This window comes from Protopterus annectens, chromosome 2.part2 (assembly GCF_019279795.1).
Source record: "Protopterus annectens isolate FY-2018-M chromosome 2.part2, PAN1.0, whole genome shotgun sequence".
NCBI lineage: Eukaryota > Metazoa > Chordata > Ceratodontiformes > Protopteridae > Protopterus > Protopterus annectens.
Window position 1 is genome coordinate 1,090,136,900 of NC_056730.1, and position 16,007 is coordinate 1,090,152,906.

Consider the following 16,007-nt stretch of genomic DNA (forward strand, 5'->3'; position numbering starts at 1 on the left):
TTGAGTGCTGAAACTAGAAAACTGGCTAGTTCTAAGAAACAAAATAAAGCTAGAAGACTTCCCTCCAACACAGAAAGGCTTGCGGGCTCAGAAGCTTACAAACAGTCCTGGATACAGCAAATCTATATCTGGACTAGACGACTTACAGATAAGGCAGGAAACAAGCTTAGAAATTGTTTTTTTTTTGTAAAGTGGAAAGGAGGAGCATAAGCTAACTGGGTTGGCCTTCTCAACCTGCTTGTAATTGGATACTGCTGGCCCAACTTGCTGTCATCCCAGATAAAGATTGATAAGCAGAGTGTGGCACCATAGCAACACAAAACTGTCAGAATGGAGGCAGAACGTGAAAAGTTGGGCTGCAGATATACTGTGGTAGAGAAGCTGCCAAACACTGCAGCACTGGGAACACCATAGCAAATATATATTGGGGAACAAAAAACACACAGACAGAATTGAAATCTGAGTACTGAAGGCTACCAGTATTATCTGGAGCAGATAGTGAATGGACAGTGATACTGATGTTGTGTCCAGAAGAGCATTTAATTTGAAGAGAAAAACAAATTACATTCACAGAGAAAAATGGAAATTGAGCACAGCATACCACCATGCACCTGATATAACAACACAAGTGTGTTAAATGAAATTGTCAACATGCTGAAGCAGACAGCTGTCATGAGCATGGACACACTTACCATCTTGTACAAGTGCTATGTCAGTAGTACAAAGCTAGAGGGTGTACACCATGTACCAAAGAAATGCTGTCTGTAGTACATCATTTGACATTGTAGGCACAGCATTGTAAATGCAAAACATCCATCATTCTCCCCCCAGGCACCTGTCACATTGGAAGATGTCCCACTGAAGGTTAGCACTGTCACTCTGTGACACATTAGTCACAAGGAAAAGGCAAACAGCCTATTACACTGATAATACTGGAATGTCTGTGTTACCTGCAGACCTTTACCAGATGGCTAATGGATGGAATATTTGCCACCAATACATGTCTGCCATTAAGTGTATACCATCTATGGTCTACTGGGTGCCAAGAAGAATATATAATTTGTCACACTGTGTACATGTTACTGTTGCAATAAAATCAGTTCACCTATGACACACTGTGCACCAAACTGCAGAAGCTGGGTGTAGAACATGGACTCATATTATGTTCAGAGCTCATAATGCTGGACTATGAGAAGGCAACCATAAACTCTGTGCAGCACCACTTGCTTACAGACAGCAATGACTCTTCCACTTCTATCAAATACTGTGGAAGTGTCTGTAGAACTTCAAAGTGTGGCAGAAATATGCTAATTTTCCAGAGTGCCAAATAAGGGTGAAGGAACTCATAGCACTGGCCATCTTGCCCCAAAAACATATCTAGGGATGTACAGTGAACTACTGCCCAAAATGTCCCGTTTCAGCATCCATCTTCCAATTGTTTAGGGACTGTTATATTGTATATCCTTGTAAAGCTCTGATGGCACAGCATCAGGGACTCCAAAAAAAAGAAGGCACCCCTATACCCTCTTAATGTGTAGTCCATTAATCCCACAGCATTGCTGGATTGCCATGTATGGAGAATAAAGTGGATGCATGGTGCAAGCTCTACTAGTGATTATTCAGTTATTCAGTCATTGGACTGACATAATTTTTGGAAATGGTCCAGAAGGAACAGAAGTATTCTGACATACAGAGGGAGGCCATCATTTCATGGAAGCTGACACTACCTTGGCAAAAGCAGTGGAAAATCTGAAAAGCATACTTGCCATTACTGTAGAAAGCTGACCCCCCCACATACCATCTTGGAATACCTGTACATCACTGTTTAGCATCTCTGTGTGTAGTGTGCCTGCACAGTTCTCTGGATGTGTGTGGTACACACTATACTATGTCTGTTTTGCAAATTGCACTTAAGTGAGGTCTTGGATTTTGCTGTCACCCATTGTTCTTTTGTGTTCATTAAAATTATGGGTCCACATGCTCAACCAATCAAACATTGCACTGCAGTCCTTGATGTGGCCCTAGTTTACAAGTCTGTTTTTTTTCCAATATTGGGTCATGTACATCAGCCCCATATGCCCTCCAGCTCATGCATACGTGGGACCCTATGTTCATGTGGTCTTCTGCATATTGTAGTCTCCCCTTTCTACCTGATATTTCCTCTGGATAGCCAGGTTGGTGGTCTTTATATGTCCTTTTTAAACTTGATGCACCCTCAGGATGGTCACAGATGTCATCTTTGTGTGCCCTTTTTTTGAATGGATATGCTCCACCTCGATCAGAGCTATATCTATAATGAGGCAAAAGGGGGTGAATATCTCAGTCAGGTGTAGGCTTTTATGGGGTGTGATTGGTTGGTGTCAATAAGGCAGAAGTATAGCACTGGCATTCATTTACGAAGTCAAAAAGAAACTGGGATTTCATAAATGAATGCCAGTGATACATTTAAGGTGAAGCTCAGCATCTGGGCTTGTAACTCTAGCAAGGAGGGGGGGGGTTGTTACAGATGTAGCCAGAAGCTTGCTACAGTTACAGAAGTAGAGAAGACTATTTTTTGGGATCTTCCTCAGCTCTTGGCTCTCAGAGGGCCTTTATTTCATTTTGGTTGTGATCTCTGGCCAGATGACCAACATACCTGCTCAAGATAGCTAGGTCAGTGGTCTTTGCATGTCCTTTTTCAAAATGATATACTGCCTGGCAATCTAGATGGTGGTTTGATATAGTCTCCATACTTTCCCATTTTCCTAGTTTGCACTACAACTTCTGTTTATTGCTGTTTAGAGCAGGAGTTCTGCACAGACATTGCACACAAATGTAAATGCACATGTAAGAAACTTTTCCATTTATAATTTATCAGTTGTAGCTCTATTTCCACATTACTTAATTCCTGCTTTCCAGTCACAGCATTATCAAATTCCTGCATGCAGAGCTATTGCACTTCATCTTCTCTAATACAATGCTCCTAGATGAAGAACTATTACAGTTTCCTCCTCATTCGTGCTGAGCTCATAGGAGCAGAGCTCTTTCTGCCTTACTTTCTTAGTGCAATGTTCGTGGGATCAGTGATTTGGTATTCTTGGTAGCTGAGAGTAACTGCAAATGACTCCAGTTCTATCTTCATGCCTGATGACTATAAGATTCTTATGAATCAATGTGTGGTATGATAGATGAGTACAGTGCAGCAGGGAACAGCTACTTAATGATGTCTAACTCACTTTGAGTCAGTTATACGTTAGTACATAGCTGCACCTTCCTGCACTGTATAGTGTTTCCAGATATATTCTGGCAGTCATGACCTGAAGGGTGGATTTAGACTCCAAATCAGTAATGTCAGTATGGTATGCAGGTATATATGGATTTTCTTGAACTTCTCAGCCTCCATCTTTTGTAACCTCAAGATATCACGCTGTTGAAGAAAACAACAATGAACCAACAGTATTCACCTAAAAACGGAGAATGCTGCTGGCTTCCCATCGTTTTTTGTTAACATTGTGCTGTTTGGAGGTTATTTTTCATGGTTTCTTCTGGTTCCTTATCTTCTGCAATAAAAGATCTTCCAAATCTTTAGACAATGTACTGAACAATCACAGTAAGTGTTATAGGATACATTTCAACTAGGTTTTTCAATTGTATTTGCGACAATGATTTTAACTATCTGCCCAACTCTACTTTAGCAATAGTTACAACTCAAATCCTTAGGTCTGCAAACCATTTTCATGTTGCATCTCTCCAAAGCATCCCTATTACATATATTCTCATAGCTCTACTCTTCTCTCCACCCTACCACCTTTCCTCCCCAGCTGACCCTTCTCAAATCTTCACTCTCATGATTCTCTGAACAACTACTTATGACTGAGCTACTATATTTCATACATTGTGTTCTTTGCCTGTCAGTGTAATACATCCCAGCTATCTATACTCACCTGTTTGTCAGTGTAATCATTTTCAATTCACCTCTGCTTTTGGCATTAATCATGTCTGATTAACTGTATTTTTATTAATTTGTGTTAATATTTTACTTGATTGTTCTTATTTTTCAATAAAGAATTGTGGAATGTTCTCCCCAGGCCTCCATTAAAAATGAGCACATCTTCCAGCTGAAGTATCCCTGTTAAAAATGTGAGTGAATGGGTGAATGAATAAAATAACCACATCTTACATTGTCTGTGTTTTATCATTATCACCATGCCTGATAATCATTAACCTTTCCTCTCTCTACTCACTCACACATATTGGTTCCCCTTTATAGTAATGAAAGCTAATCACAAAGTGAAGCCATTACATACAAATATCAACATATTTTTCCTTATATGGCTCTAACCCCTCCTGACATGTACATTCACAAAATACTGAGGTCCCACAGTCAGTCTTCTTTATGCATGTAGGCTGGCTCACACAAGACGTTTGCTAGGAGCCATGTGCATATCCACTGTCCATAGTGCTGCTCACCATACATCTCTCTCCAGCAGATGCCAGATATAGTGGACTAGATTGGGACCCTACTTCCAAGACACGTGAGTAGTAAAGTCAGTGGTGAGTCGCTCTTACTCTCCATCACAAGCTCTTCCAGCAGATCCAGAGTCACACTCAGGACTTTTGTTCCACTGTGACAAGGGGATACATGCATCACAGCCTTTTAGACATTCTTTCCCATGGACACTGCTGCTATCATTTTGTTAATTATAATGGGGTATTGATTTTACATCAACTACGCAAAACTGCTAGTCAGGGATGAATTATAATGTTCCTCTTCCAGTATTCCTGAAACAGCTTCCTAAAATGGCTAGGTTGATAATTAGATGATTTTTTTTTCTTTACCCTCTTAATATTGATTATTCATTAAACTTGCTGCATGTACATATATATATGTATGCATACAATTGCCATAATTAATATTCCTCTGAGGCAAGTGACTGCCATTAGCATTTTCAGTTATTAAATATCCAGTCTATACATTTTAATTAATATTAGTCTGAGGCAAGTGACTGCCATTAATATTTTCAATTATCAAATATCCAGTCTATACATTTCATATCCTGTTGGAAATGTTTTTCAGTTATGGCCACAACTATTGCATTTCCTCATGTTATCATACTGGACTAGTAAAGTGTAGCTTTAAGCAGGCAACATTAGAAGTTTAGAATTAAATATTAACACTGACAAAATAAGTGAATAAATGCAATAACAGCATCAGCACACACACACTCACACAAACACAGAAGACACTGACAGCAATCAATTACACATTTGCAATTTTCATTCATTTTAAAAAGCAAATTAATGCCTTTTACTTCATGTCAGAAAACAACCAAAATTATACGAATTTGATGTCATGCATGTATAATCTTGTAAAGGGGGAATACTCATTGAGGGAGTGCACAGAAAATGACAACAAAAAATATAATAATCTGAGCTGATGAGTCAATAAATGAACAGTGGCCAGTGGATAATATAGAAGATTATGATCAGGTCTCCATTCAGAACCGACTTATTCTATGTTTGAGATGTAGATATCAAGCATTTCACCTCAAAAACAGTGTGAACTGAAGCTCAAGAGATGAATGTAATTATATTCATGTAGAGAACATATACTAGGTAGATATGATCTGAAAGATTCTAAATAATTATTTGCACTATATGGAAAACTTTGTTAAGCACCTTTCTTACCTCATAAATGTGATAAAATTATTCTTTTCCAAGATTTGGCATATATTCATAGTGTCCACCAATTACACTTCTATTTATGTTAATATCAAAAATAGTAAGCTTGAGTAAGACATGATAGTCATACAGCACAATCTGAAACAAAGGAAGTCATGACATACATCTTTAGTATGGAGTGTCACAGAACAATAGTGCATTACAATGCCCAGTAACCACTTAATAAAGATGTTTAGAATGGAATCCAATAAAATGTGATGACAAAGTAGCCATAAATCATGTGCATGATATGGCATTTAAAGTGTAACATGAATTTCTAGTCTTTGAAATACATAAAGATATAATGTTTAATGTATAATTATAAGTCTATTTATTCCACTGCTGTCTGTGAAAATTAATCAACATCTAGCTAGCCAGACATTTTTCACTAATACGTTTTATCCTTTACACTGTCACATTTCTTACCTGTTTTTTTATATCTTCCTTACATTTACTGCTGTAAAATGATTAACACCCTAAGATATTAATCTCCTTCATTTTCCAGTTTGTGTTTTGGTAATATAAGAAATAAGTAGAAAGACAATAAATCAGTTAGAAAAAGGAGACCATAACCACTACCCAGTAATTAATAACTAATTTTAGATCAGGGATACATTACAGAATTTTTATTCCCACAGATTAGGAAAGCCACACCATTATCATGAAATAATGTTAGCTATTAAAACAAACATCAGTAATACCATAAATAAATCCGCTGACCATTGGTGATCTAAGGCTTGATTCCATTGGTACTCAATGACTCGGTGGATATTACTCGAACAAACTTTTTCAAAACTGCATAAACACCCTCTCAGAGAAAGGTAACTTGCAAACCATTTAACAACCGCGACAGGGAAATCTTGTCATTTACAACCAATATATGAAATTAGAAGTTATGTACTCACCATAACGTTCCATCTGAGTAGGTGTATTCATTTGTCTGCAACCTGTGGGTTATGGATCCGATCAAGGAGGATAGCACACCAGAGCCCAAAGGATGCTCTACTCTACCCTGGATGCATCCAACAACTTATAAGAAAATGTAAATGTAGAAGCCCATGTAGCTGCTGCACAAATATCATCCAGAGGAATCTCTAGCCCCTTGAAGGCTGCTGAGGTAGACCTGACCGGGTTGAATGGAATGCACTGTGAAATCCAGCGGATAGAGAAAACTTGAAAAATTGGCTTGCCCAAAATGATTGATTTTGCAAAAAAATAAACAGTGGGATTGCCTATGACCACCAGTCCTGTTGAGATAATAAAATCTTTGCCTGTGTGAACATCTAGAGTGAGTGTAGCCTATATCACCTTTGTTTTCATACTTAGGGAACTCTTGGTATGGTTACCAAAAAAGGCTGTCTTGTAAGACAAGAATTTGAGACTGCTGCTTAATAGGGGGGCCTGAAGGAAAGTACCTTTAAGAAAGGTTTTGCACAATTGACATAAGATTAGACTCTTGACCAATGTGATAGTGAGTGAAATTGCCTAGTTGAACTTTTGACTGTGAAACTGCTGGCACCATCATTAAGAGAGAGTAGAAAAATCAAGCACTACGTCCCCTTGTTCTTGTTGACTGAAAAAGACTGAAGTGAAGTTAGAACTACATAGACATTGCTAATAAAGAAGAGCATTATGCTGCAACAGAAAGAGAACGGCGCTATAGCATCAGCAACGTCCATATGCAGTAAGGTATCTTGAAAAGTCAAAGTGCCAAGTATCCCTCCACGGAAGGTAAACCCATAAGAGGTACCCCACCGAAGTGGAATTGCCCGTGGTGACTGTCCGAGTGGGAGAGAGACAAGAGGGACCGGGGAGACGATGCCAGGAGCCACTAAGAGAGGGAGGGAGGAAGAATAGGCCTACTTGGCGCTATGGGATGATACATGGGAGAGCAAGGTAAGACCACTCTTTGGGAGAGGAAGACAAGAATGCGAGACCAGGCTCGCTGGAGAGAGAGAAGACTTGGAACGGCCATGGACTGGAGAGCAGACCACAGACTCATGAACCCCAGAACCATCGCGGCCCAAGTCCCAGGAACAGAGAGGCTGAGTGGAGAAAATCCCCTAGCTGGGAAAGCTATGAGATAAACTCCTGAGCAGGAAGGAATATGAATTCTAAGAGCTGAGTGGGTGCCTGTTGGGCTACGAGAGATATAAAGATGCTGAGTGAGAAAGGAAGATGGAGAAAGGATGAAGTTTAAGACCCCAGGGTGCCTTGAGAAAGTAAGGCACCAGTCTCCCAGGTAGAGAAAGACCTGAACTTGGGGCGTGTAAGTGCACAGTGGGTCCACTGCACCCCTGAAGGTGAACCACCCCCCACCTGGTGAGACCAAAGGGAAGGACTGAACTGGTAGTGACTGGAGCTGCCAGGGGGTCTGAGAAACCTCCTGGACAGGCCTGGGACTGTACCGAAGCTGTGGCAGACAGTGGCATTCTATCAGAAATCGGATTGTAGAGGACAGAGAGAATTTTTTCTTTGGGGACTGCCAGATTCAGGAGAGAGAAGAGAGCTTCAGGGTCATCGAGGAGAGAGAGAGTCTGGCACTAATTTTAGTTGGGTAGCCTGAAGTAGGGAAATTCCGATCTGGTCTGGGGATGGATGGAGATGGCTCTTGATGGCTACCGATGATCCCTTTTGGCCAATGGCCGAACGTGGAAGGATGGGTGGACTCTGTGAGGGAGCCGGGCTGGAGAAGGCCCAATTTGAAGGAAGGACTTGAATGTGGCCCCCCTTGTCCCTTGAGCGAACTGGGAAAGGGTCCTCCCAAAGGTGATCAGGCCCGGTGCCCCCACTGCCCCCAGAGGTCTGGCCCCCCAGAGCCCCTCAGCAGCCCCCCTGCCCGCTGGGCCCTGGCTGCGCCGGCACCCCTCGCTGGACCGGGGTTCCTGGGCTCCGGAGGCTCTAGGGTCTAGGCCCTCCCCCTCCTCTGCCTCGGAAGGCTGGGGCTCTCGGCTGGGAGACTGATTACTTCCGAACTGTCTTCTTCTGACCCAGGCTGACGGAGCCTCCCGGGTCGCTAGTTTTCTTTCGGCTCTACAGGTTCTTCGCGCCTCGCGGCTCCTTCTTGACGCCGCCTGGCCTGGGTCCTGCAAAATCAGCGCCGCAACGCAGCCTTCAAGCCTTGGGTCAACGGGGCCTGAACGGGAAGCTGCCAGGTAAAGCCAGTGACCCAAGCTGGGCGTCTCCCAGCCTCTAGCGGCGCCTCACGCGCCCTCGAGCTCAGTAGCCCAGAGCAGCCCTTCCAAGTACCCGTGATAGTCCTTTAGAGTGGTTTTTCTGTGGGAGTGCGGAGCTCTGTCCTCCTCCGATTTTGGCTGAGATGCCCTGTCCTCTTTAATAAGGTCTCGCTGCATCCGAATAAACTCCCACAAATAGTCACTCAACCCTAAATGTAATGGTCTCAGATCCAAAAAGGACTCCGAACCAGAATCTTCAAATCCTCACCCTCCCTGGACCATGACTCCGACTCGGTGGGTGGACTGAGGGTCCATCATCCGCCAGCCTTGCTCTGGCATGGACTGAGACATGGCATCTACACAGGATTTTTTAGTCCGGCGGGTCCTGTTGTCAGACGGCGTTTCTTTTTCTGTCAGGTCTTGGGTGTAGTCAGGTTCGGGTCCAGGTCTTAAAGGGGTCACCAGGGGGGGGAGGGGGGGGAGGGCCCAGCAGAAGGTCAAAAGGTAGACGGCCTCCAGGAATGCTCTTCCAACCACCCCCGGGACAGGAGGGGGAGGGAAGACTGGGGGGCCCCCTGATACGGGAGATTGTCCATGTGGTTCGGGGGAAGTCCGTCTCCTCCAATTCCCGGGTCTTAAGGAGAGCCCTCAGAGTAGACTCAAGAGAGTCTGCGAGCCTTGACTGTGTTGTCCTCTGAGGGCCTGCAGAGGGAGTTCCTCTTCCAGGAGCCCATTTGGCCATAGGACAGACTTGGCTGCAGGGAGCGGCTGGCCCAGCAGAGGCCAGATGGTGGAAGCCTGGCCCAGTGCAGAAGGCCCAGTGCCTGCGGGGCGGCCGGGGGAGCCGGCTCAGCCGAGAGGGGAAAGCCACGGCCCAACCCGCCACCGAAAAGACTCTCCTCGAAAGACCACCCCAACACATCAAAATCCGGGAATCCGGATCGCACCGCAGTGATCCGGCGACCCGGCCACGGGGATCCGGCCCCTCGGCCCGGCGCCGGATCGCGATCGAGCGCCACGATTCCGGTCGGATCCGGCTCGCCGGCGGGAGATCGGGCTCGGATCCGGTCGGATCCTCCAGGGATGAGATCGGATCCAGTACGGATCCGGTTGCTCGGGATAGCCGTCCAACCCGCTGCTCGGTCGACCTCCGGCTCCCGGCTGAAAGCCCGGCTGCTAGCTCTCCGGAAGGGAGGCAAGAGCAGGAGGAGGCTCGCATCTGGGCCTGGATGAACCATCGGGGGGCCGTGATGATGCATCTCCATCTATCATCAGATCATCTCAGCATCATTCTACCGAGGCCGGCGGTCGGCCCCTACCGCCCTAGGCCTAGCCTCGATCTCCTCTCTCCTCTCTCCTCCCGTGAGAAGCAGGACCGGTGCTCGAGGAGAGGAGAGGGAGGAGACCAGGACAGGTGAGCCGGGGAAAGCCTGGAGAGGGGAGCCCGGAGAGACAAGCCCGCGGCCCGGCCTCGCCGCCCTCCCTCGGTGCCGTCTCCGCCCGTCCTGTCCTCCCCTCCTGTCCTGTCTAGAGAGTCCCTGTCCCACAGGGAGGGGGAGGGGGGAACAGGTGCAGCCGCAGCCGCAGAGGGAACAGCTGCGCGGGGTGTCCGACCCGGTCCAGGACCAGGACCAGCCGAGACCTCTCGTGACCAGTGCCCTCCTGAACCCAGCACAAATGGAACAGCCAGATGTGAGGTAAGGAACCCCAAGATGCACAAATCACACCGAGAGTGGTGTGCCGTGGGTGAGAGCTGGTGATCACACTGAGATTAGAAAAGAATGACATTTAGAAAGTCAGCTGGTCAGCCCTCGTCAAATGAAAAGAAAGCAAAGTAAGAAAAAACTTAACAAAAAAAAAAAACAAGCACACAGGCCACACACTAACAATACCAGGGCGAGGGAAAAAAAAAAAAAAAAAAAATACTAAAATAAAAAAAAAAAAAAGTCAATACAATACAATAAACAACACACAACACAAAAAAAGTAAAAAAAAAAAAAAAAAAATTTCTATATATATAAAAAATACCAAATACTGAGAGCTAAAGAAAAAACACATCCAGTTACCAGCTGCAAAACAAGATCTGAGGTCATGAGAGTAGAGCAGGCATTATGGGTGAGGGGGAGGGAGAGAGAGGATCCATAGTTGAAACTATGCCGCGGTTCGATCGATATGGGATCCATAATAACCAGGTTGTGCACAGAAATGAATATCCTACTTCAGATATAGCCCATTATTTCAAATGATATGCTGAGATGCAAAAATAAAAGAGTAGAAATAGTAGGCCTATGATAAAAAAAATACATACATGTCTATAGCTTTCTGTTTATCTGCCAATGTGTTAATGTTAAAAGGACTCCCTCATTATTGTTTCCAATCAGAGTTACACTACACTGAAAGTAATAAGTAATGTTTCACAAGGAAATGCGTAATATGTGTAGAGATGGGCATCTCTGTGTTGCCATTGCTTTCCCCCACCAGGTCCTTTTGTTTTCATGTCTCCTGGCCATCAACCCCCCCCCCCCATCAATCATACCCTTTTATTCCCATACTTGGAAATTTCACCAAGGTTCAGGGTGAGATTTGTCAGCAGAGCCTGTAATCCAGGCAGTCATGAGGATATTTTGTGCCAGCACTGACTCAGAGAAGGGCACCCCACCATAGCTGGCAGGCTGAAAAGTAAAAACCATAACTGGGCCAAGTATGATGACTTATCTGCAGCTAGCTGCTGGCATTTAGGATGAAACAATGCCTCACTGAAAAGCGCAGAGCCCTTCATCAGTAAATGAAGGCGCACTGGTTTGACAGAGTGGAAGAAAAATGGACAACTTGGTCATTGATTGGCATTTTATTGCTACTCTGGGAAAGGGCAAAAAAGGTCCTGTTTTTATCAAACGAACTACAGAATACTTATACATATAGATATATGTCTATATTTGTATGTATGTGTCTGTATATGTATATATATATATATATATATATATATATATATATATATATATATATGGATTTACTTCAGTATATTGAACTTTTACAAGTTCAAACCACATATGGCCAAGACCATATGTTTGAACTTGTAAAAGTTCAAACACTGAAGTAAAAACAAATAAAACAACAAAACTAAACATCTATAGCAGGGGGACTACGCCCCCCTGCACCCCCCACACCCCCCTTACTTAAATATACCAACTCCAAGATTGAACTACATTGCGGAAATGGGAAAGCTTCCCTTTCCGCACTGTACAGAGATCTCCATTCAGTCCGATCGAACTTTTACGAGTTCGAACATATGGTCTCAGCCATATGTGGTTCAAACTTGTAAACGTTCGATCTACTGAAAGGGACCCATATATGTTTATATATATATATATATATATATATATATATATATATATATATATATATACACACACACACACACACACACACACACACACACACGTGTGTGTGTTTGTATAGATATACAGATATATGTCATCATAAACCCCTTTTTGTACATTTTCTAAGTGGGGTCAGGGTGTCATAAAAACTGTCGCCAACTCTTTCGCTCCCACTCTCCTACTTCAACAGTCATGCCTGACTGTCAAAGGTCTTCTCTTACACAGTACATCCATCTGTTTGTTGGATGCCCTAATTTCCTCTTACCTTCTTCCTTTCTGTCCCAAATCTTGTTCACCACATCATTGTCTGCTTTTCTGGACATGTGCCTGAACCACCTTAATCTGCTCTCTTTGAACTTTTCTGCAATTGGAGCTACTTTACCTTCTGTTCTGATGTACTCATTTCTTCATCTGTCCCACAGTGTGCATCCTACCAGTTGTCCCAGGTACTTCATCTCCATCACCTCTAGCACCTTCAACTGCTCGGTCTTTACTGCCCAGGTTTCTGTACCATACAGTAGTGCTGGTTGCCCCATTGTCTTGCACATCTTGCTTTTCAAATGTTTTGCATTCTTCTGTCATTTATTTATCCCTGGAACTGTGTGCCAATTGGTTGCAGCTTCACTAATTCTAGCTTTGACCTCCTCATTCAGACTTCCCTTTACCTCAACCACCTCTCCCACATACATAAAGCTGTAAACCTGTTCCACTATTTTCACTTCTATTTCACTTCTCAGCTTCTTATGATTTCCGCTCATTAGCTGCCATTACAACTGTCTTGCCTGTACTAAGTTTCATCCCATATGTGTTCATTGTTGCATTGCATTCTCCTATTACTTGCTGAAATTCTTGTTCAGAGTCTACCTGTAATGCCAAATTCTCTGCATATAGCGACTTTGTTGATCTATCCCCCTCCAACTGGTTTAATAATGTTGACCATCACCAGTATGAATAGCAGTGGGCTTAGTGTTTAATGCTGATGCACACCCACTCCCACTGGACACTCCTCTATGAGTCCAAATACTGTTTGTACCTGTGTCATTGGATTTTTGCACATAGCTACACTAATTGTACCAAGATGTCTGGGACGCTGGGACGCGGAACCACTGAAGGATGGCCCAAATCAGCTTTCTTGGGATCTTGTCATATGCTTTCTCCAAGTGTAGGATTGTCCAGTTGGACTCTTTCCTCATCTCTAGCTTCTTATCAACTATGGGTGAGTTGTATGCTGTTTACCTAGGTTTGACTGAGACTCAGATTGATGAGTCTGATTAATTCCACAAAATGTACTCTTTTTCACATTTTTACTTTTGTTTCTAACAAGGTAATAACTGAAAAGAGCCCTTGTGTTCCAGATTATTTTCATGCTCAAAATAAATTAAAATAAAAAATACTAGTATGTTCAACTGAACTGCTGGACACAGATAAAAAAAAAATCCTCTTTTGGGAATTAAGTGTTAAATGCACAAGTCAAATACTAACAGTTTATTGGCCATTTTCATACAAAATGTGTTAGGGCCAGAATGCAGATTCATCACTTTAAACATCAGCTGTAGAATCTTGATAAGATCCTGACAAAGATTTGCCTAGTAGTAGAAGAAAATAAAGTTGCAAACATATTCCTTTGTGTTTAGTAACAAAAATGTTAAAACATTACAGCAAAAGACTGAGTAACAAACCATTAGAAGTATAAAGTATATTCTTCTAAGTGACGTAAACAAATTCAAAATGAATTGAGGAGCCATAGTACAGTTCAAAGCATGATGATGACGTTAATTTTAAAAACTTAAATCTCATTTTTAATGTTGTTATAATATAGTCTGAATGCATGCATATTTAGCAGTTAATTTTCATAATCATGGTTGAAATTATGATAATCTTCCTGTGGAACAGAACAATGCTGCATATGGCAGCTGTTGTATGTTACTATATATCTAGATAGTTCCCTCACTGCTATGTATAATACAGCAGCTCTGCTATTAATTTACTAAGCTTTTTTGTGTATATAATCTGTTACTTCACACGTGTTCATATTTGGAGAAATGAAAGGTGCAGAGTCTTCCAAATTATACTATTAAATATTTGAACAGGGAAACATACTGTCAAAATCTTTACTAGTACTATCCTTAAGGTTATTCTAGGAGTCAGATGCAACTGGTGAGAGAGTCACCAAGGGATGTTCAAGAGCTACAAACCCAGAAGGTTGCACTATGTGGACTTCAAACCTTAAACCTGCACAATTACATCTTATAATAAAAGGAATATGGGACAGTTCACCACAGCTGTTTCTGATAATGTTCATCCTAGCCATCAATACCATATACATTGTAGCTTGCACTAGGCAGTATGAGTAAAAGGGAATGTTTCAAGTTTAGTAATACCTACATGTTGAGGTACTGCATCAAGGTTAGATGCCCTAATGCCATACTTTCTACATTTTGCCATGTTGGTACAATTCTAAATGATAAGTTATATGTGGGAGTATTTATTACATCTCTACCAGAATTTATTTTGCTTTTCTTAATGGCAAGTATATCTTATCATGAGTGGTGAAAATATAAGATCTTAGAAATCAAAGTACAAGTAACACATCAAGCATATTCCTTTTCAAAGATTTTATTTAAAGTTCATATAGAGAGTAATGAATTGCGACACTAACAAAAATATAACTTTTACAAATTCATATCGTATTGCATTATTTCAGAAAATGGAATAAATGACTACTCAATAAGAAAAACAGAAAGGAAAGAAAACTATGATATATATTCCGAGAGAGGGGGGGTGCAAATCAAGACTAAAGTAACTACATGTAAAACAGAATGCAAAATGTAAACTATACACTGATAATGTAACTGGTAGACTAGTATTTACTGATTTTATCAAAGATGTGTACAGTTGCATATTAAAGCATGTGATGATAAGTAAATATAATGTTAGTGCAGTATTTTCCAAAGTGTTCATCTAACTTAGGCCAAAACTGACAACTATTTTTATCATTTCATCTCAAATTCTTATTGTGGAAATATTTTGATCTTAAACTGTTAATAGAAGGTTAATACATTTTCAAAAACATAACCTGCTCCCCACCCCCATTCTTTGTAATAGCTTTTCTTGTTACCATCAATAAACACCATAGCAGAAGGCTTTGAAAATTGGATAATGCAAAATGCTTGGTCCAAAGTTACATTGGAAGTCCTGCTACGACTTATTAACACCTTTATAGCAGAAAAATACAGGTTCCCAATCTGCTTTCAGTTGACTTTTATACCTCGAACATTTGTCATTATTATTCCTAAAACATATATAATAAATGTATATGATGTAAGGAAACATATGTAAGATTTTTTTTTTCTTTAAATATCCAAAATAGAACCTTGCCCTGCGGCACTGAGGGATAAAACCCTTACTGCACCCCAGAAAACTCTTGCTCAAGAAGCAACAGGGATGCTGAAGGGATCAGATGGGAGGCAGGTGAGGATGGGAGTGAGTGACCAACACCAGCTCACCCATCTTCGTGGGGGGGTAGCCTAAACTTGCAGCAGTAGCAGCATTAAGATATGGGAGGGCTCTGAGTTGCAAGCAGTATACCACTTGGCCAAAGGAGGTTATGAATTCACAGAAGTATACATACACCTTCTAATGTTAGCAAATATGGAGCTAATAAGACTGATGTGGGGTGTGAAGAGGTTTAAGCCTCACTCCCCTGCAGAAATATTGATGCTGCACCAGAGTCCTTGTTTGCCTCATTGGC

General features: G+C 42.1%; 1 protein-coding gene across 1 annotated transcript in view; it reads right to left on the minus strand.

The window, feature by feature from the left end:
* SHC3 (SHC adaptor protein 3) overlaps positions 1-16,007 on the minus strand; it is a 583,606-nt gene that overhangs the window by 430,784 nt on the left and 136,815 nt on the right. The gene's annotated exons all lie outside the window — the stretch shown is intronic.